Below are 25,559 nucleotides of genomic sequence, written 5' to 3' on the forward strand. Positions count from 1 at the left end.
AGATGGCGGTGCTGGGTGAGCTCCCGATCTGATGATGGGGGCTATTTGGCCTTTTCGAGGGGTGTAGGGGCGCTAAATCCTCCTGCGACCCCGAGCCCCAGTGAGGAGAGCCCCTGCCCAACCTGGGGAGGATTTTTGCTCCCCTTGTGACATCATGGTTGGAGCGAGGGGCTAGCGGTCTGGGAGAGGTCCTGAAGGGTGCTTGGGATGCCGAGGACGCCGCGGAGCGCCGCAGGGTTGGTAGCGGCGGCGGCGGTGGCGGCGGCGACGCTGTGAGACCTTCCTGGGCGCTGTGGGACTGCCTGGAGCCCCGCGAGGTTGTGGCGGCGGTGAGGGCGCCGTAAACAACTGAGGGCGCCGAAGAACAGCTGAGGGCGCCGAGAAAGCAACGGCGGTGATGGCGGCGGCAGCAGCAGCAGCGGGAATGGCGGTAGCAGCGATGGTGGGAGCAGCTTGGCGTGGCCGCAAAGAGTCATCTAGCTGCGGTCCTTGTTTTTTTCCATCGGAGAAGAGGGGCTGGAGGGGGACGGTGGCTCCGGCGGTGGTACGAACGGCCGTGGGGCGATGCCCCCCCTCCTCCCCCCCCCACTCAAAGCAGCAGAACCAAGGCGGTGCTGGCGGTGGAGGCCAGTTGGCGGCGCTGGTTGCCCCCCCCCATGCATCTGTTATGGTGCTGGGGTGGGGGGTGACACTGGCTCCGGTGCGACGTCTGCCACAGAATGCTGCAGTGGTGGCTTGCTGAGAGTGGAGAGGAGAAGCCGAAGTGAGGGGGCCTGGACTTACAGATCGGCAGAGGAGGAGATGTTACCCTCCTCTGGGGATATTGTTTCCCCCCCCTCCTTCCCCCTGCCTTCCCCCCCCTTTTTCATGGGGGGTGGGGCTTACGAATTACTATGCTCTGGACATCCTGGACCCCCCCCCCACTATGTTCCACTCATGCCCTCGCTGGTAGGAGAGACTGAACACCATTTGAAAGAACTGAGGGATTTTTGTATCCCAACGGGGAGGATAGAACATTGTTCCCGTTAACCCTTGTAACGGGACCGGCCATCGTGAGAGGATGGTTGGCTATTAGCCTCTGTTGGAGAAAAAGAACATTGGACCTTCTCCCTGTCGTGAGAGGACAGTGAAGTCCAGCTCTACAAATGGACATTTTTGTGATCTGTATGTTCAGTCACCCCTTTGGACTATGATAGACCCCCGGACTGGCCTTTTTCCCATCTCTGGTTCGGTTGATGCTCCAAAAAGCCGACCTTCTTGCGCTGCGAGACTCCCCCCTCTCGCAGGCCTGGCCCTCCACATTATCGAGGGCCTATCTTGATGACGGGCTTTGGAACCCCGAGAGATGGCATGTAGCGAAGAGGGGGTTGAGGGGTTTTTTAGGAAAAATTTTTAAAAAAATTTTAAGGGGACCCGGGAGGGAGGGGGGGTTGTAAAAGCGGACCTGGGGGGGTCCAGATAGCAACCGAGCGGGATGATGGGTCGATTAGTTGCAGCAGGAGGGTCGCGAAAGGAAATTCAACCGGGAAGCAGGGGGATGACAGGAAGGGCTGTGAAATTGAAATAATGAGTGGGAGGGGCAGGTATGACGGACGCAGGGGGCCATATCAAGTGTCGGGGGTGCGCATACGCTGTTTACGAGCGGTTGCGCACTCCGGCCCCCGATGCGTGACTCGTGTCCTGGGTTGTGTAGAGTCTCAGGCCCTGGGTCCGCGGCTGATGTTGTGTAATGCCAGGTCGGTGGTTAATAAAGCCCCCCTCATTTGTGACCTTATTTCGGAGGGGGGTGCGGACCTGGCAGGTATCACGGAGACCTGGTTGGGCCAGGAGGGGGGGGTCCCCCTCGTTGAGATGTGCCCGCCAGGTTTCCGTGCATTTCATCAGCCAAGGGCCCAGGGGAGGGGTGGGGGAGTGGCGGTGATTATTAGGGAAAGTCTTTGTCCGAGGGAGACCACTGTTCCTCAGATAGCCGGATGTGAGTCCCTCTGTGTAAAGTGGGGCCGTGGGGTGCAGATGGGTTTGCTGACTACGTACCTGGCTCCCTGCCACGTGGCAGCGACCCTGCCCGAGCTACTCGACGTCATTGCCGGGGTGGCGGTTGATACCCCCAGACTTATTGTCATGGGGGATTTCAACCTTCCATCCGCGGGTGAGGCGTCAGAGGTGGCTCGGGAGTTCATGGCTTCCATGACGGCCATGGACCTGACCCAGTTAGTTCAAGGCCCCACTCACATAGGGGGACACACTCTGGACCTGATTTTTGTCTCTGGTCAGTGGTTGAATGATCTTGGTAGAGGGGACCTAGATATTAAACCCTTGTCATGGACAGATCATTCGCTCCTCCAACTAGACTTTCCTACCGCCGCCCCCCGCCGCAGGGAGACGGAGCCAACTAGATGGTTCCGTCCCAGGCGCCTGATGGAACCCGAAAGGTTCCTGACGGAGCTTGGGCCGTGTCCTGAGACCCTAACACACGACTCGACTGAAGAGCTGGTGGCCGCCTGGGAAAGGGCGGCCGCTGGAGCTTTGGACCGCGTCGTGCCTTTGCAGCCTCTGACCCGATGCCGATCTCAACTGGCTCCTTGGTTTTCTGAGGAGCTGAGAGAGATGAAACGTCGGAAAAGACGCCTAGAGAGCATTTGGAGGACTAGCCAATCCGATTCCGACCGGACACAGGTGAGGTCTTATATCAAGACCTACCTAGTGGCGATAAAAGCGGCAAAGTCTAACCACTTTTCCGCTCTTATCGCATCTGCAGAGAACCGCCCAGCCGCCTTGTTTAGGGTGACCCACTCCCTCCTCCGGGGGGGAGTGCGGGAAGATCCCTTGCAGGGTCGCGCTGAGGATTTTGTGCAATTCCTGCACGATAAAGTCGCTCGGATTCGGGATGGCTTGGACTCCGACTGGATGAGTCCACGGGAGGAGACGAGGGCAGGTCTTGAGAATGTTACCTGGGAGGAGTTTGATCCTGTGACTCCCGAGGATGTGGACAGGGTTCTGGGTAAGATTAGTGCCGCCACGTGTTTATTGGACCCGTGTCCCTCCTGGTTGGTGCTGGCCTCCCGGGAGGTTACACGAGGCTGGCTCCAGGGGATTATAAGTGCTTCTCTGAGTGAGGGTGCCTTTCCTGCCGCCTTGAAAGAGGCGGTAGTGAGGCCCCTCCTCAAGAAGCCTTCCCTGGACCCGGCTGAATTAGCCAACTATCGTCCAGTCTCCAACCTTCGTTTTGTGGCGAAGGTTGTTGAGAGCGTGGTGGCACGACAACTTCCCCGGCACCTGGATGAAGCTATCTATCTAGACCCGTACCAGTCGGGCTTCAGGCAGGGGTACAGCACTGAAACGGCATTGGTCGCGTTGGTGGATGATCTCTGGAGGGCTCGGGACAGGGGCTGCTCCTCTGTCCTAGTCCTATTAGACCTCTCGGCGGCTTTTGATACCATCGACCATGGTATCATGCTGCAGCGGTTGAGGGGGTTAGGAATAGGGGGCACCGTTTTGCGGTGGTTCTCCTCCTTCCTCTCCGACCGCTCGCAGTTTGTGTTGGCAGGGGGACAGAGGTCGACCTCGAGGCATCTCGCATGGGGAGTGCCACAAGGGTCGGTCCTCTCGCCTCTCCTGTTCAACATTTATGTGAAGCCGCTGGGTGAGATCATCCGTGGTTTTGGGGTGAAGTGTCATCTGTACGCTGACGATACTCAGCTGTACATCTCCACCCCAGACCACCCCAACGATGCCCTTGATGTGATGTCCCGCTGCCTGGAGGCCGTGCGGGCCTGGATGGGGAGGAACAGGCTCAGACTCAACCCCTCCAAGACCGAGTGGCTGTGGCTTCCGGCGCCCCGATATGGTCAGCAGGTGCCATCGCTGACTATTGGGGGTGAATCTTTGCCCCCCACAGAGAGGGCTCGCAATCTGGGTGTCCTCCTGGACGCACGGCTGTCTTTAGAAGAGCATATGACGGCCGTGGCCAGGGGGGCCTTTTATCAGGTTCGCCTGATTCGCCAGTTGCAGCCCTTTCTGGATCGGGACACCTTGCGCACGGTCACTCACGCCCTTGTCACCTCCCGGTTGGACTATTGTAATGCTCTCTACATGGGGCTCCCCTTGAAGAGCACTCGGAGGCTCCAACTGGTCCAGAATGCGGCCGCGCGGGTGGTTATGGGTGCAACCCGTTGTGCCCATGTGACACCCCTCCTGCGCGAGCTGCACTGGCTCCCAGTGGTCTTCCGGGTGCGATTCAAGGTGTTGGTTACCACCTTTAAAGCGCTCCATGGCATAGGACCCGGGTACCTTCGAGACCGACTTCTGCCACCAATAGCCTCCCACCGACCAGTTCGCTCCCACAGAGAGGGTCTCCTCCGGGTGCCATCAGCCAAGTTATGTCGGCTGGCGACACCCAGGGGGAGGGCCTTCTCTGTGGGAGCTCCAGCCCTGTGGAATGAATTGCCCCCCGAAATACGAAAGATTTCCGACCTCCGGGTGTTTCGCTGCGCTCTGAAGACCCTGTTGTTCCGCCAGGCAGGGCTATTAACATAATGTTTTAAATTGGGGTATTTTAAATTTCTGGGATTTTAATTGGAGCCTAATTATTTAATGATTTTAAATTTTAATTGTTGTCGTGTTTTTTGTGTTTTTAAATAGGCTGTACACCGCCCTGAGTCCTTCGGGAGAAGGGCGGTATAGAAATAAAATTATTATTATTATTATTATTATTATCTTCCCAAGGCATTACTGTGTTGAATAGAAAGCAACACTCACAGTTTTATAAGTGTGAATCAGCTTTGAGTATTTCCTGGTGTACAAAATGAACTTTCAGGGCCCTCACTGTCATCCAGTCTTGTGACTCCCAGCATGGATGAAATTTAAACAGTTGGGAGTGCTAAGATGTTTTTAAGAGGGAGAATGCTTGCCATAAGACTTAAAGCACCCAATTGCTCCTCTTAAAAACTCCACATACACCTCCAAAGAGTCAAATCCTGGCTTCATACATTTTTGGAATTTGATTCTCCACATGACTCATAAAACCTTTGTGGTCCTCAGACTAATAGAAGTTTTGAATTCCTCCAGGAATTTGATACTGGTTCTTATCAACCACAGAACAAAATACTTGCCATCTTCCATAACACTTTGCATAAATGAGATACATTTAAAATAGAATAGATATAAATAAAATACAGTTTTACTACTATAAGTTCCCAAAATGTACTTGAGTCACCAGAATGCCAAAGAGAAAGATTCAAGATGAGGCTTGCAAAAAGAAGCAGATTTTATTTATGGCCAAAAACAAAATATCGGGTGGGACTATATCGAGAACATACAGATACAATGCATGTTAGGAATAGCCACACCTTGGGGAAAGTATGGTGTCCTTTTATACCCTCAGAGACATCAGCTTAGTACCCAATTCTGGTTCCCTGGCCCGTGCCCTCCTTGTAGCCCTGCATTGGCTGTGCAGCAAGGAACAGGAGCAGGGGGGCTGAGCGCCTAGCAATCCCACTTCTTGAGATATCCACCAGGCGCAGAGTGGTACAGAATAACAAGATAACACAGAGGTGAGATCATTGGTAGAAGCAAATGGCAGAGGCAATTCTAATTCTTAGCAAAGCAATTCTTACAGAAGCAAAACAGCAAGTCAAACCAATTCTATTGACTCTACTATTATGTCCCACTAATTCTACCTATTCTATTATTATTATGTCCCTTCACTGCACATCCCTAATAATCTCCCTTCAGATCAAACTTTGCTTTGTTTTAAGGGCTGTGCTCTATAAGCTGGGATTTCTCTGGGTACAAATTCTGAGCATGGAAAAGCATCAGATAAACTTTGGAAATATCTACAGTTCTGGTTTTTCTTTGGCAGCAAATAACATAGCTGTTGTCAGTATTAGACCAAATATCATCCCCCCCCTCCATATATAAGGAAATACCAGCTGTTCCATTCTTAACAAGCTGTTTTACTGTTCAGTGTGTCTGGGATAAGCCCTATCTTTAAATTACTATTACTACAATGTCTCATGATGCTTGGTTCCACTTTCTGATTTTCCTTCTGAGAAAGCAAGTGCTCAGTAAGGCTGCTGGTCTTCAAAAGTTTGGGAGGGGAATTCTTTAAAACATAAATGAAAAATGTTGCAAAAATGAATTCAGCCTCTTATATTTCAAACATAATACTGATACCTTTTAAAAGATAGCACTGCAGCTTTACAGTAGTCCTCAAAATTAAATTTTAGTTTTCACAATTTCATCCCATTCTGTTGAACCACCAGATTAGCAATTTTCTCTGAAGTCATAAAAACGTTTTGGCAGCACCAGCCACTATTTGTCTGTGTCAGTGGTGAAATCCAATTTTTTTTTACTACTGGTTCTATGGGTGTGGTTTGGTGGGTGTGATGTTGCTCGGTGAGTGTGGCAGGGGAAGGATACTGCAAAATCTTCATTTCCACCCCACTCCAGGGGAAGGATAATGCAAAATCCCCATTCCCTCCCCACTCTGGGATCAGCCAAAGATGGTATTTGCCAGTTCTCTGAACTACTCAAAATTTTCACTACCGGTTCTCCAGAACCTGTCAGAGCCTGCTGGATTTCACCCCTGGTCTGTGTCTTCAGTCTAGTCTAGATGATACAACCTTGATCCATCTACAGTCTATTTCTTTTCTTTCTTTCTTTTAAGTTTTAAAAGTTTTATTTCTTATTCACCAACATATCTCTGGAGTCTGACCCCTCCTCAAATAACTAACTACAGACTTTAAATTTGCATCATTACCAAAAGGTTTCCTCTATTTCAAATATTATCCTCTTTTAAATAACCTGCCCCTGTCAACCCTGAAATGAACCTGGCTGGGACCATCTTTGAGGCTTCAGTGTTGCCACTAGATGGGAGGGGAAAGGAAATAGTTAACTGGGGTTTTGCAGTCAAAACAAAAGGTTTTCCTGTGGGAACCAAAATCATTCCAGCAGGTGGCTGGGAGAGGAGGAGCGAAGTAACCGAGAAACTGGCCAGCACCTCCATTGGACCATGTGACTGATGGTTTGGGAAAAGGGGAAAAACTTTCTCTTTAATTAGGTGAAAACTGTGAGAACATTCAGAGCCGGTTTTCACCAGTTTCACCAATATGATGTATCCAATAAAATTATTCTTTAAGGAATCTACCTGCCTCGGAGTTCTGCTTTCTATGGATGCATTACTTGGAACGCTGATAGCCCCATTTCGATTTTTATATTTTTCCATAATAAAAGTATATTTCAAAAAAGCCCCATTAATGTGCCGCCCATTAATAAGGGGGTATTTGTGTGATATTAAAAAACAATGCAAACTTTTTTTAGTTTGGGGCAGCATTTGGAGAAGAAATGCAATTGCAGAATATGAAATATATGTTTTCAGACTTCATAGAATCATTGAATCTTTGTGATGGAGAGAACCTTGGAAGTTACATGTCCATGGAGAAATCCTGCAAATGCATCATCTTTTGACTGATAGTACTTCAGACTTGCTTAAATTCCTCCCACCGCCTCCCACTCCTGGATTAATGACAGAATGGGAAAGAGGTAGCCAAACATTACTTGCCAGCATTTTCAGCCCTCGAATTCCAGAAATATCCCACAGAGTTAGAGACAAAGAGCTTATAAGATCCAAATACACAGTTGGCTAGATAAATATGCAGAGTTACATGATAAAAAGCAGAAGAAAAAGAGTAGTCAATTGAAGGTCCCATTTGAAGGCAAGATGTTGAAAGAAGAAAATGTATTGATAATAGCAAGAATGTTTCATAAGTAAGTTCTCCTCTTTTAGCTTTCAAACCACTTGGACTTTTAAGTGGATAGGCTTAGTGATATTGCTGCAAGGCTGATATATAGACAACTATTGTAAAATTATAACTTTACTATTTGAAATGTAATTACGTTTGGTCCAGGAAGACTTTAGCTTGATATAGCTTTGAAGGACAAGTAGGAAAACATGATAATTGGCATATTTATATTAATAATAAAAGCGGTAATAAATGCTACTAGCTTTATATTTGCAGACAACTGAATTGCTTGCTCAAAACGGCAAGGTGCCACTGGTAGTATATTGCTGTCCATTATATGCCTGCTTTGAATGTCAGCTAAGTTTAGTAAGCCATATTTCCAAATTCTTGTCCTGATAGTGGCATTATTTCAGTGTCCTTTAGCTATATGGATAGTCCTTGGTTTATGACTGGTCGCTTAGCACAGTTCGGATGGACCTCTCTGGGGGATATTTACAATGGATTTAAAGTTTTCACCATTTGTCTCTCCCTGTCACATGACTGCACTTCCAGCAGTCAGTAGCCAGGCCACATTTATGGCTGTTTGCAGCATCCCACAGTCATATGACTATATTTTATGAATGTTTTGCCAAAAAGCAACATTTCTGATTTTTGGCAAAAATCGTACCGATAGCAAACCATTGGTTTACTTAATAACCGTGGTGTTCACATAACAACCACCAAAAAAGGTCATTAAATCAGATAGGTTCCATTGCAGTTGTAACTTTAGATTATAGTTGTAAGTATAAATCTGTATACAAATTTTACAAAACCCTAATATCCAATGTGGCTAGGAACCTGGAATAAACATTGCCAGTCCCTTCCAGTGGCAGTGTATTGGTCTGTGTTAAGAACAGATTTGAAAATGTTTATTAAACTCCAGTGAAAATTGAGAAATGTACAATTTTTAATGTAGCTATTTGACTTCAGCAGAAAAGGAAGAGAGAATTAAAAGTTCTCTGCTGTTTGGAGAGCCATACGTTTTGCGAGCTTACTGCAAACTTACTGCATCAGTGCAATTATTTAATTTGATTTATAGCTCACCTCATCCAATTTACAAGCTGCCTAGAATAGGTAAAAAATTGTTCATTTTAAAATAGCCAGTTAACCTTGATCAAATCCCATTTTACAAGATCTATCTCTGTTAAGTCCCAGTTTTTATATAACTTCTAGAGGTCACCCAAGCTTGAGCTGTTGCATGTCCTGAGGTTAGAAGGACACCGATCCAGAATTGATTGGAGTCATGCTGAGATCATGTAACTTGGAAAGAGGAACGCCTTAGAAGTCTGGCGCCAGATCACTTAATAGTTTATAACTCATTATTATCACATTAATGGAACTCGGGAAAGAAATAGTCCAGATTCTGGACCATTAAGGTAATGTTTTTAACTAATTGACCAACTTGAGAGTGAGTGTAGTTTAGAGTGAGATTTTTTAATCTATAGCATTTCTCTTTTGCTATTCAAGCTTAAAAAAATAAGGACCGGTTTTCATCAGTCTTCACACATTTCTAGTTTCATATTAATTAAACTAGATGAGAACTTGAAAAAAAATAGAAAGTGGATAATACCAATTTTTTTTTCATTCTTTCAAATGCCCACCAAGAAGCCAAGAAGCTTTACTTTCAGAACAAGATTTAGTATAATAACTTGGTCCATTTAGACTGAAGTTATTGCCTTAATTTTATGGTCATTTTTTAAAAAAATGGTTAATGGAACTTCAGTAATGCTTATTAATTTTCTGTTAGAAACCTTAATGGAGGCACTTCAAAATAATGCAAGCTTCAGTGGTTTTTGAAAATGCCCAGAGTTCTGGTAATTAGGAAAAATAAATGGAGTGCACAAATTCTTTGTGGTTATACATTGATTTTGTCTGGGATCTTAATCTGTAAGCATTCCGTACTTTGGTGGGGGGAACAATATCTGCAACTATAATCAACCAATTCACATAATCTTAATTTTTCATTATTATGTTACCACAGCTGGAGAAACCTCGGGCTACCAATTACAGTTGCAATCTGAACACAGTTCCTAGGGAATGTCAGTCAAAATGTACTGTTTTATTATTAGAACCCTAAACCTTTACTAAGAACAATTTTTATTGAATTCAGTGAAATATTCTTCTTTTAATCTTATTTTGGGGTTGAATTCTAGCAGAAGCAGACAACCTGAAGTGATGTGGGTTGAAAGAGTAAAAGCAAAAGTTGTCAAGAGGACTGACATAACATGACAAGAGAGAAGTAACCTAAAAATGGTATAGTAGGAAAGAGGAGGGCTAGTCAACAAATGGTTGTGCTACCCAGTGCAAAAAGATGATGAGCCAAAATTTAAAATAATCTCCCTACTATAAAGAAAAATGAGTATACAGAAAGAATGTTATAAACTCCAACAAAAATCAGACTGAATGCTCAGCCTACCCATTTAGGATTGCTAGCTCCAGATGAAAGCAATTTTGAAGGCTTCTCAGTATAAATGTGTATATGTACACACACAAACATTTCTGTGCTTCCACACACAGCTGTACATACATGCATGTCTCTTTCTTTCTGTATACACACATAACACCTGTGTGTAAATACATCTCCATCTCCCCCCCTCCCTTCCCCCCTCTCTCTCTCCACATACACACACACACACACATGCCTGTCAGAAGCTATTACACAAACAGACAACAAACAAGAAAAATATGTTGAATTAATACCTAATAATTAAAATGAATGTGTATATTTATGATATCATTTTATATGGCTGCCTAACTCACACCTGCAGCTTTTCTGTCTCTCCTTCACAAACAACTCTGGCACACAGAAATATGCAAGTGCACACTCACACACATTTTCCTTCCTGATGAATCAGCAGAAAACAAAAAAGGAAATCTGAGTAATAATGGATGAAGAAGAAAGAAAGAAAAGGGGGGGAGAGAGAGAAGGGGAGGGGGCAGGCACTTGTTAAATTTGAAACAAAAACAAAAAGAGTTAAATTAACCAGACAAATAACCCCTTCAGAGCTATAAGTAATTTTCAGGTTGTTCTTCAAAAGCATTGCATTAAACATCAGCAGCAGCTATTTTACATCTTCTCCCATTCTTATCTGTGAATGTTAAGAACCCCCCTCATCTCCCAATTCACAGATAATTATTTCAAGGAAAAATACTCTTCATGTAATTAAGTGTAGTATTTAGCATCACTGTGTAGTGTCAGTTAATTATTTATTTAGCATATTTATAAGGCTGCCAGACTCCAGGTGACTCTGGAGGGCCATGTATGAGAATAAAAATTGAAAAGAAAATGAGACAATCAGCAAAAGGTGATGGCGAACCCAGAAGGAAAGGAATCAGAGCTGCGATGGCACGGTGGTTAGAATGCAGTATTGCAGGCTAATTCTGCTGACTACCAATGGTTCAATCCTAACCGGCTCAAGGTTGACTTAGCCTTCCATCCTTCTGAGGTGGGTAAAATGAGGACCCAGATTGTTGGGGGCAATAGGCTGACTCTGTAAACTGCTTAGAGAGGACTGTAAAAGCACCGTGAAGCGGTATATAAGTCTAAGCGCTATTGCTATTGCTATTGCTATTGCTATTGCTATTGCTATTGCTATTGCTATTGCTATCAAAGGCCAAGTACAAATGATGCACACCAGAGCAGCCACAGGGCTCCAAGATGCCACAATGGAATTCCCTGTCCCACGTTGCCATCCTACTCCCTAACCTCCTCGCTGCTGCAGACACAGTTGTTGAGTGGATGAACGTATATCTCAGAACCCAGAGTTCTTCCCATCACCACTGTGTGGCCTGGACTATCACACTTCCAAAAATGTGAACACACAGTTGCATGTTTAAGTCAAGTTTCTGCATCTTTATATCTATCCTAACCCAAGGGGGGGGGGGGACAACACAAAACAAAAAAAGGAACTTTTTAATTGTGTGCACTGCTTGTTTCTCTTCAAATAGAGCTTATGCCAAGCTACCTGATCTAGTTTTTACACTTGAAGGAGATGAATAGCAGCTTGGGTGTTGTAGAAGAATTTCTGCTGAGATGGAATCTTTCTGGCCAATTCGAGATATTCAAGAGAACAGGTCCATGTTTTGCTAGATTACGATAAGCACTGTAGATGACAACTGTATTTTTGGAGAATGGAGAAGTATGAATAATCTGATATTTCTCTGGAATACTATAGTCATGGTAAATAGGAGAATGCTGTAGAGCAAGAACATTAACACATCTTGTTCAATTTGAGGGAGCTTAACTGGTAACAGCTTCCCCAAGGTCTGATATGAAAACTGTTGTTAGCTTCTTCAATCAGATAGTATGCCAGATGCATAAAAAGGGTTAGATTTGAGTACTGTGGATATATAAAGGTAAAGGTTTCCCTGTCAGTTGTATCAGATTCTAGAACATGGTACTTATCTTTGTTTCTTGGCCAAGGGAGCCAACCAATTGTCCGAAAACATTTTCTGTCGTCATGTGGCCAGCATGGCTATATGCCAAAGGACTACGGAACACTGTTACTTTCCCACTGAAAGTACCTATTGGTACCTATTAATCTACTTGCATTTGCATGCTTTCAAACTGCTAGATGGGCAAGAGCTGGAGCAAGTAATAGGAACTCACCCCATTGTGTATCGGCTCTCAAAACTGGGCTTTTAGCTCTCCAGCTAACAAGCTCAGGATCTTTAACCACTGAGCCATCATGCCACAATATAGGTTTATACTGTTTAATAAACGTCCGTATCAGAATGTTCCTAATTTTCATGTTGCAACCGGAATCAAGAAGTGGGTCATAAGCAACCTTCAAAGATAAAATTTCTCCAGTTATTTCTTTGTTCTTATTTAGAATAATATTTTACAATTTCTGTCTTCAGCTTGGTATCCTCCAGATGTATTGGACCATACCATAAAAAAGTATTTAAAGAGCTGTGTTCTGACAGACGAGCACAACTCAAAATGCACTGACGATGTCTCCTCAAATGGTGATGAAATGTTTGCAGCCAAATTGCCAAACTCGGAGCTCAAACCAACGTATTGGACCATGTTGGTTGGGAATTATGAGTCCAGACAGCTGGAGGATCCAGGCTTTAGAAACCTGAACATTATTTGTGTTCAAAATATTTGGATGAAGTAGGGGGTCCTGACTTCTGGTCATACATAGTTATGTTTCTGTCTTCTAGGAATATGCCCACCTAAATAGTCCAAGTACAATCCAAGTAAAATAGTTGGCTCAAGACCTAACTATTTATTTATTTATTTATTGGTTCGATTTATATGCTGCCCTTTTCCGGAGACTCAGGGCAGCTTATTGCGTTAAGCAATAGCCTTCATACTTTTTCAAGGGCTTCCCCCCCCAAGCGGTGTTCTTTTTTATATATACAAAGTCATCTTATTGCCCCCACAATCCGGGTCCTCATTTTACCTACCTCGAAAGGATGGAAGGCTGAGTCAACCTTGAGCCTGGTGAGATTTGAACTTGCAGTAATTGCAGGCAGCTGGTGTTACTTAACAGTGCTTTAGTCTGCTGCGCTACCAAGGCTAAACTAAATACGTTTTCCTTCCTTTTTTGTGTTATAAAGTTTTTCCAATATCAGCCTTGATGCTATAAGCGAAAGAGTCATCAAGTGTTAAGTCTTGGGTATTAAGACATTTGCACTCATTTCATAGTGTAAGAAGTGAGTTACTGATTATTTTAATAGTTCAGCCAAACATTCCTCCAGAAATAAGTTGCTGTTCAGCTTTCAAAATTCAGTTCAAATGCAGGATGGAACTGGGAAGCGATAATAACCATTAGAGCATTCTGGAATGAACTCATGTTCATCATATTCCTAACTTGTTTTATAAGCAGAAGCTATTATTTTTTTTAAAAAAAAAAGCTAAGCAGAACTGGAAAGATTTTTGGAAGTTGCATGAAATGCTTAAGGTAGCCAACTGCTGACTTACAGTTATTTGAGCATTAAGGCACACAGCTTCTTTGTTCCTGTGCTATTTAACAATCCCCATTGAGATTGTTAATAGAAGAGTAGTTATTGCTTTCCTGATCTCGGCTTTCCATGCAAAGGAAACTGGCCAGAATCCATCTTCATCTGTCACTTAAAAACAGAGATTACCCACTTGTGATTTCAATATACCAGTGGCCTGGGAAGACAAAAAGCTCTATAATCCACTAGTTATCTCTTGACCAATTTTGTCAAGGAATATCAATGTACTGAAATATAGAAAAGATAATGCCCACTGATAAATAATACTTCCCAAATTGTTGATCTTGACCTCATAGAAAATTAATCATCAAGCATATCTACCTACAAACATACATCTTTTTTTAACAGTGAAGAAGAAGTCGCTGTTGGAGAACAATATTAAATTTGGATAGGGGTGTGCATTGTGACCCTCCTCCACATGCCAACTTTTGTGTGTGGGTGTGGGTGTGGGTGTGTGAATGTAAGAATGAATGTGTTAGTCCAAAGACTTTCATGGGATTGGGACAATCAAGGCTTTTTTTTAATCTCCTGTGCTTCTTGATGTCAGCCCTAGAGGCCATCTTTCTCCATTGTTGGTGGAGACAACAGCCAGTGTGGGTAGCTCGCCCAATCAGCTGAAGGACTGAGTCAGCCAATAACATTAAAGCCCGCCCTTGTTGCCGGGCAGGTCCAGCTTTTGACTCAGTCCTTCAGTTGGACGGGCGTGTAGGTCTTCGGCTCTATCTTTCAACGCTTTTTTCTATAGCTCTAAATTGTGTTTTTTGACTGGTTTTTTGACTTTGGACTGTTTGATTTTCAGGGCTGCCACACTTAGTGCTGTGGGAAACTGGGAGGGGGGATTGCATAGAGCAGTGGAGATATTTAGCCATAATAACATTCCTTTCTCTGAGAGGCAAGGACATTCGGCCCTGCACCTGGAGTGGCGTGACTGGGAGGCATCTCCAGTTGGGACAGTGCAATGATTGGACCATGTGATGGACGTGTGGGTGCAGGGGAAGGGATTTGGGCTTTCTTTTGGGTGGGAAAAACCTGGAAGCTTTCAGATTCAGGTTTTCCCAGATGTGCCAATATGACATCTCTAATAAAATGGAACTTTGAGGAACTTCTAGCCTCGGAGTCTTCTTTCATTGGGGGTGTTCCTTGGAACCCTGACACTAGGTTTCTTTATCCTCATTAAGAGAATGTATGAAGTTGCCTCAGCTCCAAATAATGGCCTTTCTGTTCCAAACAAATTCTGAGTGTTAGAGTCCCTTCTTTATGTGCAAAAGAGTCCAACTTCAATTCCTGGTATCTCAAACCAAGATCAAGAAAGACTCCTGTCTAAAACCCTAAAAAGTTGTGCCCAATTATAGACATTACTGAGATGATCAGACCAGTGCTCTGACCCTAGATTGCAGTTCCTGAGGTCTCATGAGAAGCCACTCATCCTTATGAGACTTTGCAATCACTTGCATTACTCGTAGATAGATGTAATACTACAACTAAGGGACTTCCTAAGGACCCAGGTTAGAGGTAGAAAAATTGAGGGCCAGTCATTTATTTCAACCAGGATAAGAGAACAATTTAAGAAACACCATCTCAGTCAATAAACTCAGATAATGAAGTTTAGCCAAATGTGTAGCTATCAACCGAAGATTTTTAAAAATAATAATCAATGACACATCTTACTTACCTAAAGTATTTTCAAGAACCCCTTTGAATTTAAAACTTTCAAGAATGCCTAATGGTCCTACCTGTCATTTTTTAAATTCTCATTTTTGATATCTTTTATACTAATATCCTTAAATATTTAGGGTTTTTTTTTTTACTTTATTTCTGTAATTCTTCTTAATAGATAGACTTTGTTCCCTTAAGCTAGTATAGAAGTACAGTAAAGATTGGTTTGTTTTGATACGATTTAACACATTAACAAGGAAATCATATGAGTTATTTATTTCCCGCCTTTATTACTGTATCAACTCAAGGTGATGAACATATCCAATATACCTTCCTGCTCCTATTTTCCCCACAACAACAACTCTCTGAGGAGGGTTGGGCTGAGAGAGAATGACTGGCCCAAAAGTCACCCAACTTCCCACTATGTACACTAGATGTAGCAGCCTTTTCGTATCTTTCTTTCCCATTTATTTATATCTCCAAAGACTGGCTGGTAATATCATTAGTGTGGGCAAGGCCAATATTTTTGATTCACTGTTTCCAGGAGTCAATTCATAGGGATGTTAAAGAATAAAGTTACTATATTGACCTTTGCCAAAATTTAAAATATAATTTACTCTTCTATTTTCCTATCTATTTTGTGCCTTATTTTATACACACACAAAAAAAATCATATCACTCCAAAACAGCACATTTGATGCTGAATTTTAGCCGAATACTCAGGGGAAGGTACAAACTGCTCACCTTCATATATAGCATTTATACTTAAATACGAATGTACCACAATCTATGAATGATTAAAAAAAACCCTCTGTGGATCTGAAGTAAGCTCGTGAAAGCTGTGACATTTAATAAAATTTGTTAATCAGACAACATGCTGCCACGCTCTTGATTTTGCACCACAGTGGTCTAACATGGCTCTCCTCCTACAAACTTAGTAACATTACATATTCTGCTGAAAGGTTTATTTCGCATTACTTAGCCAACGCAGTCTGTTTAGAAGAGTCTATCAAGAATTTGAGCATACATGCAGAAATGAGATTTAATTCTGTCAAAGAAGCTACCCTTCCTTCTCTGTTTCATTTTCTGCAATTGACTGTGGCTTTGCAGACACATGCAATAAATTCCACCTAATTGATAACCAAAATTTAATCATCAGAGGAATCTTTGAGTTTGCATTCTAATAAAGCTCTCCTTTGTCTAAATATGTTTCCCTTGGTTGGTAATTCATATTTTAGTTCACAGTGTTTAAAAATGGAAGGTGGGCAGAGCTGGATGAGATGTCGACTACGAATCTCAGTGTGTATTTAATATAAAAATCTTGCATTATTCATTTTCGCAATTTGAATAACTTTGAATTTAGCATTCCTGCTCATCTTTTCTTTGATGAACAATTAATTATTAAAATATAATACTGTCAGCATATGGCACAGGAAAAAAAATCCTTGGAAACAGAAGATGAGATTCCCTCTCAGAGAACCGTAATGCATATTTGAATTGTACTTTACATAATGTATTGGCCCAGCATTTAAAAATACTCCTGCATGATTCTAATTTTTCTTTTAGAACATATGGAACCCATGCAAACAAAATGTTACAAGAAGTTAATGAGGATAACATATTTGAATGCAGCCTTAGGGAATCTGCCTTAGGGAAGTTCCATAGAACCATTTTTGTTGGCTTGTGTGTTTTTGATGACACACAGATTTATTGCTCACTGCAGAGCCGTCAACCAGCAGCTTTCAGGAAAGAGCTCCTAAAATAGAGATCAGATATTATATTGCCCATCATTTGAACTGAAATAATTTATTTCTAAAGATAATACTGTTAATCTGTAGATAGAAAATTCATAGCTACTAAGCTTGCCCAAGTTAATGCAGTCTTGTTGCATCTGTCAGCTACTGCAGGTGGTGTAAATCAGTAGTGGGTCCTCCACAGGCTGCAGGCAACAATTTCCAACTTGCAGTTTGCAATCGCTTCCTCATTCCCCAGCTGAGTTTGCCTTCCCTGCTGTCCAGATAGTTAGTCCCGGAAACAGCTGAGGAACATCTTTGCTGGTATCCCAACGTGCACAAAGTTGAGGGATCCTTGGTGCTCTCTGAGCTTGGTTGTATTTTATGCAGATGTTTAATTACCCAAACTAGGTAACATCATCAGTGCTAGTAAGGACTGGGGTTTGTTCTCAGTTTATATTCTAGTGCAGGATTCTCCAAACTTGGCAACTTTAAGACTTTGGGCTTCAAGTTCACAAATCTTGAAGTTGCCAAGTTTGGAGACTCCTGTTCTAGTGGCTTGCCTCGTCAGTGTTGGGTGGGAGATTGTACTGCCCCGATGGCAGTTGGTTGGGCCATTGTTTACTATGCACAGAGTTGCATATGTCACAAGAAAAGCAGGCTTCAAGAACTCTCTCCAAAAATATCTCTGAGGCATATTCGTACAAATACACTTACGTGCACTTTATATAATCCCAAAAAATTTACACAAGGGAAGACTGCTTGGTTAGGTATCCCAACCCCAAAACATCTTTTTCCTCACACATGTAATGAAGGAAGAGAAAGACTGAAGCAAGATATCAACTTTGTGAAACATGGAGTAAAAAAAGGCTGCTACTGAATAGCAGAACTGTATTTAAGCAGCTCTAAGTAGCGAATTTAAATGTGAACTAAGTAGGGTGAAGGCTATACGGGGCAGAATAGATGGAACCAAATGAGCTCCAAGAACATCAAGTTGAAATTTTATTTCTGAGCAAAGGAACACACAAAGGAGCATGTTTTATGATTCATCACAGATCTACAGTGGGGGACTGGTACCAAGGTTGACTTGGAAGCAACTCTTTAATATGAACAGTAGAAGTTCTAAGTAAGTAAAGGTAGTCCTCAAGTTATAACCACAATTGGGACCAGCAGTTCCATTTCTAAGCAAGGTGGTTGTTAAGTGAGTCAAGCACAATTTTGCAACCTTTTTTGCCATAGTTGTTAAGCAAATTGTTGCAGTTGTTAAGCGAATCATGCATTGATCACAAATTCAGCTTCCCCTGTTGACTTTCCTTGTTGGAAGCCAGTTGGGAAGGTTGCAAATGGTGATCATATGGCCCCAGAACTCTGCATCCATGATAAATGCATGCTGGTTGCCAAGCCATTGTAACTTTGAACGGTCACTAAACGAATGGTTGTAAGTCAAGGACTATCTGTAATTAAGGCACATTGTCTCTGCTATTATTTTCGTTGCCATGTATTTTGAGAGCCGATGTTGTTCTTCAATAGTTAGATGGCCTAGACCCGTGATGGCGAATTTATGGCACACGTGCCACAGGTGGCACGTGGAGTCATATCTGTGGGCAGGCGAGCATTGCCCTAGCTCAACTTCAGCGCATTTTCAGGCCTTTCAGGCCCACCGGAAGTTGGGAAATGGGCTGTTCCTGGCCTCGGGGAGGGGAAGGCTGTTTTCACCCTCCCCAGGCTCCTAGAAAGCTTCTGGAGCCTGGGGAGGGCGGAAAACAGGCCTACTGGGCCCACCGTGCCATCGCATGCCAAAAGTGGGGGGAGTGCGGAGGGGTCACGTATACATGTGCAGGGGGCGGGGCGCATTGAATTATGGGTATGGGCTCTCCCCTCGCTTTTGGCACGCGACGGCAAAAAGGTTAGCCATCACTGGCCTAGACATTGATATCTGAATATAGATCTTTTTGACGTTCATATTTTATTGTGTTCTTTTTAATCTTGGGGAAATGGCATTGCATACATTGCTATGTATGATATGCCATCTGCTAAATAAATAAGTAAATCTGCTATTATCTTGGACTTCCCAGTTCTAGGCAAACCTTTAAGTCCCTACTTTACTTCTTTTCATGATACACAGCAGGTTCTTTAACCACAATAGGTTCTTTAGCAGGTTGATGCCAACAAAAATATTGACGTGCTCATGGCTTGTGGAGAAGCCATTGTGATTGTGGGGAAGCTTCTCCGTAACAAACGATTGAATATGGCCCTGAGTTACTGCCCCAGAAAGAAGCATAAGAGCTCCCTGCGGTGGGCTAAAAACAATGCTGAGGTGTGCAGTGAGCGGAAAAGAGACCAGGAAGAACATTTCAATAATTTAGATAGCACTGAGGAACATTCAGAAAGCCCAACCACTGCAACATGGCATTCCATGCGTGGCAGCTGTCATGCCTTCTTTGAAGGATCTTCATCTGTGGTCCAGTAAAAGCCCAGAGGAGATATGACAGCTACCCTCAATTTTCATGCCCAATAGGTAACAATTTCTCACGTTGGCCATTTTGCATTGTTTATTCTCTGCCTCGTAGCCAGGATTAGATTTAGACATATGCCAACTGCACATTTCTGGTTTTATCCTCTCCTTTTATGATCTGAGTTTGGCAAGATTTGTAAGTCTCCCAATTAGCAGCTTATTTGGGAAATGAAATGAAGGATGAAAAGCACTTGTGCTGCATTTCACACATTGGCTAAGCAGAGCGAGTGCCTCTCGGTATAGAAGGGGGAAAAATTTTAAAGGTGTGAAGTGCTGTGAGCCATGGGGGGAAGCACAATGTTTTTAGCTGAACTACCTGCATTACTTATACTTGGAAAGGTCTGAAGGGGGTTTTTTAGTTTTTGTTTTTTTTTAAATCTAATCCATAGCGTGAAAACCTGATGAAAAGATATATCACATTCTTAACATGCACTTTCCAACCAAATCGTCAGGCACGTAGCAATCCGAATTATTTGTGCTTAATAACATGGATGTAGACCTGTTCTCCGGGAATTAGTCTTAATTCTTTTTAAAGCCAGTGTAATAGAGGTTACTGTCAAATCTTTTGCCAAGAAATTCCTAAAAGCACTGAACAAACATATGCTTTGAATTACCTTTTCGAATGTAGGCATGTTTCCTGTATTCACAAAGACCGTACTCCAGTGAAATCCAGCAGGTTCTGACAGGTTCTGGAGAACCGATAGCGGAAATTTTGAGTAGTTCGGAGAACTGGTAGCAGAAATTTTGAGCAATTCGGAGAACCGGCAAATACCACCTCTGGCTGGCCTCAGAGTGGGGTGAGAGTGGAGTTTTTGCAATATCCTTCCCCCAGGAGTGGGGAAGGAATGGGGATTTTGCAGTATCCTTCCCCTAGAGTGGGGTAGGAATGGAGACTTTGCAGTATCCTTCCCCTGCCACGCCCACCACGCCACGCCCACCAAGCCACGCCCACAGAACTGGTAGTAAAAAACCCCACTTTTTCCCCCCTCCCTTCTGGTTAGGAATATATCAGTCTGAAAATTGCATTGCATAGAAGGTCAAGACAGTTTGTGTTATTTCTCCTTATCCATACAAATTTACCAAATGTCTCAATAAAAAAAAAAAGATGTAGATCAGGCAGCAGCACAAGGGAAATCAACCTGCACAGCATGGAGGAAGTTCGTTGTTGGGACAGATTCTTTGTATAAAGCACTTAATAAAAACCTTGCTGTTACCTTTTTTATGGCAATAGTGTAGAATTTGGCCGGTTAATCATCAGAACTGCAGGGGATAATTGCAAAAGAACCAAAGATGTCTATCTTTGCCAGTGGCTTGTTCTCTCTAATTTTTGTTTTATTTCTCTGAAATGTAAATTTTAGAAACGGGAAAATAGAGATTTCTCAGAAAAGCCTTTATGTGAAAAGGAAAATGTGTATTTTTTTTTAGTCCGTATCTGTATACAAGAGAAGGAGAACGAATAAAATTGAAAAGCAATTAATTCCAAATGGGTTGCAATACATTACGGGTGAAATGGGTTTCATAATTTTATACATTTAAAGACATTGTTCTATTCTGTTGACCCACTAAATTGTTTTTAACCTACTTTATATCAATAATTATGAGGGTGGGATACAGCGAATAAAAGAAATTATATTAAACAGAAGTAATTCAGAACCAGACATAAATTTCATCACCACAGAAGCAATTTTAACAAAACAATGAATAAAAACTACTCAGTTTTCTTCAGCATTCACCCCACCCACCCTCCTAGAAAATAGGGAAGGCAAAGAGATCCTCAGGTCAAGTTTGGTTTCCTTTGACATGTTCATACTGGTAGTGTATTTTTGGCAGCAATACAAAAGTGATTCACAGTTCCTTCCATTTTTTTCCCCAGCTTCCTAGAGGGAAGTCTGAGGATTATAGAAGAGCCGGTAGAGCAGGAGGGTAGAGTTAAACATGCCATCAGTTTAGAGTCCTTGCATTGCCACAAAAGATCCAAGTCCAGCCCCCCCGCAAATTCTGTTGACCTTATCTAGGACCAAATGATGACCATTAGTTGACTAGATACTTGTGGATAGGCTTCAATAAATCACTTACACTGTGATCTTATGAATGGTCCTGATTCTTCGCCCCTGGCATGGATTTCCTAATCCATGTCCTTATGGTTTCACATGGAAGTATTAACCAGGTCCCACTCTGCTTCACTGTTTGGAGATCAGGTTTGGCTAGGCACTGCCACCATGGAAAGCATGATCAGTCAAATAATAATCAAGATGAGTCTCGACTCCATCTTTATACTGACTTTGTATTCCTGCAATGTGAATGGGAGTTCAGCCTGATATTCTACAGATTAGAATGGTCTGGAGAATTTTTATTTTCAAAACTCTGGCATGTATTTACAATGGTTGCAGCATCCTAGGGTCGTGTATTTGCCATTTATGACCTTCCCAGCCAGCTTCCAACAAGCAAAATATTGGAGGAAAAATTCAGGTCCAGTTCCAAGCCGGGAATAAAATGGAGGCTGATTGGAAAGAAAGATTCTGTTTATTGGTGAACAAAACCAACACACACACAGCGTGCAGTTCTGGGACAGCTGACAAAATGCAGTTGGGAGTAGGGTGGGTTTTTATACCTTTTTGCTTTCTATGGGGTCATGTAGGGGTCATGGCTGGCTCTATAGGCAAAAGGGGAAATGCAAATCCTAGGTGTTTGTCCAAGCTAATCTTGTCTTGCCTAATTGCTTATCTGGAGTTTCCATCTGACCCAGTCTTTCTGAATGGATTACCAAATGTGCATTTCTAAAAGCTGGCCTACTCAGTTTCTGCTTGGGGTAGGGAGACTGGTGCTGGTTTCTGCCTCCCTTAAGATTTTTTTCCATTTCTCCTTTAGGGCAAATATTCTATCCTACCTTTTTAATATCCCCCAAAATATTTCATTCTCTAGGAGGGTGGATGAGTACTGGCTTTCTACAAAAGTCAGTGTATTCACTTAAAGACCGCAGGATTCCCTTAGCCACTGCAGTGATTTGCTTAACAATCATGGCAAAAAATGAACATAAAATTGGGCATGACTCACTTAACAATTATCTTGCTTAACAACTGAAATTCTGGCCTCAATTGTGGTTATAAGTTGAAGACTACATTTAAATTTAATAAACTAAATGGAGGTGGCCAGAGAAAAAGGGCTCAGAACTGGAATGTTGGGGCAAAACATATAAATACTATTAGGTTCTTAAATGCTAGAAATGACTCTCTTCTTTCAGGAGATCTCTAATCCGGTAATAAAATATTTTATCTAAATCTAATTCAGATTTCCTCTGATAGTTCCAAATTTGAGAGCACCTATCTGATCACTATTTGGACATTATATGGACATTATATGGACAGGGCCTGATGGCTTAGCAGACTAAAAGCATTGTGATTAACACCAGCTGCCTGCAATTACTGTAAATTCAAATCTCACCAGGCTCAAGGTTGACTCAGCCTTCCATCCTTTCTAAGGTAGGTAAAATGAGGACCCAGTTTGTGGGGGCAATAAGCTGACTTTGTATAAATATACAAAAGTATGAAGTCTATTGCTTAACGCATTGTAAGCCGCCCTGAGTCTCCGGAGAAGGGCGGCATAAAATTATTTATTTAAAAAAAAAAAGTGTTCTGATAGAATAATCAAAACACATCTACAGTTATATGCAGCCTTCACTAAGCCCCTATTCCTGCTCATATTCCTGTGTTTTGTGCAAGATTTACAATGACTCAAGCAGCTTTGCTTTTCACCCAAACCAAGTGGATCCCTGTCCAATTTTGGCCTTATATGTGAAGTCATTCCAACAGAGGTAGTGAGGATTCTCCCGTTGCACCATCCTCCATCACCAAATGATGCAAACCACAAAGTGCAATGCCATGTGAGCGTGTTGCTTAATGATGGCAATTCCAGTACTCTTGTGTTGCCATTGTAACCCAAGGCTTCCTGCCAACTTCTCCATTGATTTTACTTATGGCAAACCCATGGGAATGTCAGCAAGTGCAAACATGTGACCGTCAATCTTGTACTGCAATGACCAGAACTCTGAAGCCCAGTTGTATATTCAGCATCTATACTACATACTCATTTGGGAACTGAGCAAGAACAGGTAGAACCCTATATGCAAGAATCTAGTTAACTAATGGTCGGCACTAAATTTAAGCTAGATAAGAATTAAATGAATTCAAGAGGAATTGGACTTAGACCATTTGTGAGAATACAGGAGATGAGAGGAGGGGAGGGGAGAGGGGAAGGGGAGAGAAGAGAAGAGAAGAGAAGAGAAGAGAAGAGAAGAGAAGAGAAGAGAAGAGAAGAGAAGAGAAGAGAAGAGAAGAGAAGAGAAGAGAAGAGTTGGAAGGGATTTTGGAGGTCTTCTAATCCAACCCCCTGTTCAGGCAGGAAACTCTATACCATTTCAGACAAATCGTTGTCCAATGTCTTCTTTAAAATTTCCAGTGTTGGAGCATTCACAACTTCTGGAAGCAAGTTGTTCCACTGATTAATTGTTCTACTGGCAGGAAATTTCTTTTTAGTTCTATGTTGCTTCTCTCCTTGATTGGTTTCCATCCATTGCTTCTTGTCCTGCCCTCAGGTGCTTTGGAGACTAGCTTGACTCCCTCTTCTTTGTGGCAGCCCCTGAGATATCAGAACACTGCTATCATGTCACCCGTAGTCCTTCTTTTCATTAAACTAAACATACCCAATTCCAGCAACCCTTCTTCATATGTTTTAGCCTCAAGTCCCCTAATCATCTTTGTTGCTCTTCTCTGCACTCTTTCTAGAGTCTCAACATCTTTTTTTATATCATGGCGACCAAAACTGGATGCAGTATTCCAAGTGTGACCTTACCAAGAACTAAATGTCTCCAGGCTGATTCCACCCCTAGGTGCTGTCTGGTCTTCCCTTTATTGGTTACCCCAGATGAATTAAGACAAAGCATACTTATAACGGATTTTAAAACCTTTAATTTGCAATTCAACAGGCTGTTGTCTTTTTTACCGCAATTAGGAAAAGACAACATAACACCCTTGTTTTCAAAATAAGCATTGGGAGCAATTTTATGGACCACATACTATTCAACATTATAGCAATTCCTAGTTTTTTCCAGCTGTAAACAATATTTGAAAATTCACTGACAGACTTGCCGAAAGATTTATGTGTGTGCAGGCATCAACAGTTTTCAAGGGCTTGTTGATACCTGTGACATTTCAAATGCTTTGCCTGAAATTGCATACTTGCAACAGAAGAGTAATATTGCTAAATAAGCATACTGCATTAGAATTTGTTAAAACAGAATGTATATATTACACTAATTATATGCTCTTGAAATATGCCATTGACTTGGACCACTGACATGTGATGCGTTCCCGATATGGAAATACTATTCCACAGCTGAACAAACAGCTCTTCTCTGGTTTGAATAATATAAATCATATTTGTCACAAGTTTTAACTGTTAGTCTAGTTGATGAAAGATTTGACCTGTATTGGAGAAAGAGACCTGATCTGAATACCAGCTCAGTATGGATTTGTGGATATGCTCTTTGAGTCTTACTTCTGGTGTGGAATGAATTTGTCATTGTAACTTGCTTTGCAGGTTGAACGTATTGCAAATATGCTAATATTAGCACTGAATTTCTGTTAGTGGGAATGGCAGTGGTATCATGGGGGGTACAGATCTGAAATAAAATCTGTGCTCATTCTAGCTACCATTGGGTTTTATTTTTAAAAAATTACAATATTGTCTGATCCTTACATGTCTATGGAGATTCTCAGTTATCCAGGTCATGGTTGTCCCAAAGGTGCTTTTTCAAAAGGCAACTGGACTTTCTGGTTTTTCTTTGAAGACATTTCACTTCTCATTCAAGAAGCTTCTTGATTGTTCATTATCCACTTTATTGGATGGAGA

The 25,559-nt window shown here is 42.6% G+C and overlaps 1 protein-coding gene across 2 annotated transcripts in view; it reads left to right on the forward strand.

Moving 5' to 3' along the window:
- PTPRG (protein tyrosine phosphatase receptor type G) overlaps positions 1–25,559 on the forward strand; it is a 759,142-nt gene that overhangs the window by 585,360 nt on the left and 148,223 nt on the right. The window lies entirely within an intron of this gene.

This window comes from Pituophis catenifer, unplaced genomic scaffold (assembly GCF_029215685.1).
Source record: "Pituophis catenifer annectens isolate HBS135680 unplaced genomic scaffold, rPitCat1.0.hap2 SCAF_2, whole genome shotgun sequence".
In the NCBI taxonomy this organism is placed as follows: Eukaryota; Metazoa; Chordata; class Lepidosauria; order Squamata; family Colubridae; genus Pituophis; species Pituophis catenifer.